This window comes from Coregonus lavaretus (genome assembly GCF_964263955.1).
Source record: "Coregonus lavaretus genome assembly, contig: HAP1_SCAFFOLD_1430, whole genome shotgun sequence".
Taxonomy (NCBI): domain Eukaryota; kingdom Metazoa; phylum Chordata; class Actinopteri; order Salmoniformes; family Salmonidae; genus Coregonus; species Coregonus lavaretus.
This window is the reverse complement of record NW_028165155.1, coordinates 81,125-82,670: the sequence shown is the minus strand read 5'-3', so window position 1 is coordinate 82,670 and position 1,546 is coordinate 81,125.

Below are 1,546 nucleotides of genomic sequence, written 5' to 3'. Positions count from 1 at the left end.
ACAGCATTACTAGTATCTATGTGGACCCTACTACAGTTTAACCAGCTCAGCTATAGACTACACCAGCATGACTAGTATCTATGTGGACCCTACTACAGTTTAACCAGCTCAGCTATAGACTACACCAGCATGACTAGTATCTATGTGGACCCTACTACAGTTTAACCAGCTCAGCTATAGACTACACCAGCATGACTAGTATCTATGTGGACCCTACTACAGTTTAACCAGCTCAGCAGTACCATTATAGAGACAAAACCCAGGATAGAGGGGCTGAGTGAATGTGGTCTGGACTCTGTGGAGGAGGGTCATTGTGTCAGAGACACTGTAGAAGGACAGAGTTCCTGCCTTGTGATCCAGGTCCACTCCTACTCTGGAGGACTGAGGGCCTGATACTTTAGTCCCAACACTATTGTGTCTGAAACAATAACCACCACTATAGTACTCTAAACTCCAGGACTTGTTATTGAATCCAAATCTACCATCTGTCCCTGTTCTGCTGATGTCTTTATATGAGACTGCTGTATAAACCCACACCCCACTCCACTCCACCTCCCAGTAACAGCGTCCAGACAGACCCTCTCTACACAGAACCTGATAGTAGTTAGTGAATCTGTCTGGATGAACAGGATATGGTTGGACTTGGCCTGTATTGGTCATCTTTCTGTTCCCTAAAGACAGAGAGAGGAGTGTGTATGCTGTGTTTGGGTCCAGTGTGAGCTGACAGGAATCTGGGAGAAGAGCAGAGCAGAGACCAATGAGGGGAGTTAGAACAATAAGTGAAGTCAGATACTGTATCTACCCTGTCTTTGATTAGAGCACAGCAGAGATCAAATCAGAGAAATATGAGGAGTCAGGTAGATACCCAGTCTTTGATTAGATCTATTATTGCTATATATTTCTAGAGGGATCGTTAGGAGTGTCAGTAAAAAGAGACTGTTAGTTACTTCAGAATAAAGAGACTCACATTGTAAGAACTGTTCTCTGGTCTTGGGCTCTGGAGGCAGTACAACATCCACTATATTCACTACAGACACATAAACACATTCACAGAGAGAGGGAATGTTATCATCATACCATATTCCACATGTATATGACTAGTAGGGAACATTCAATGGTCTAAAGTTGATGTTCTTATTATTTTCAACACACCTGTAGTGGAGATCTTGGTCCATTCTCCTTTAAGGACGTCTTCTAGTTTCTCTCTCAGTTCAGACACAGTCTTACTCACATCTCCAAAGTACTGAAGAGGACGGACAACGATGCTGGGTAAGTCTGAAGATACAATGGTACCGGAGAGAGACTGATAACTCTGGAGACAGAGAGAGAGAGAGAGAACAGAACCAAATGATTGAGAGTTTCACATTAAGTTAATTTCATATCACATGTATCAAGGCAGTTGAGTTACCTGGAGGAAATGGATGGGATCCTCTGTGTGTGAGAGCTGCTCCAGCTCAGTGCTTCTCTTCCTCAGCTCAGCTATCTCCTGCTCCAGTTGCTCCAGGAGTCCTTCAGCTTGACTCACTTGAGCCTTCTCTTGGGCTCT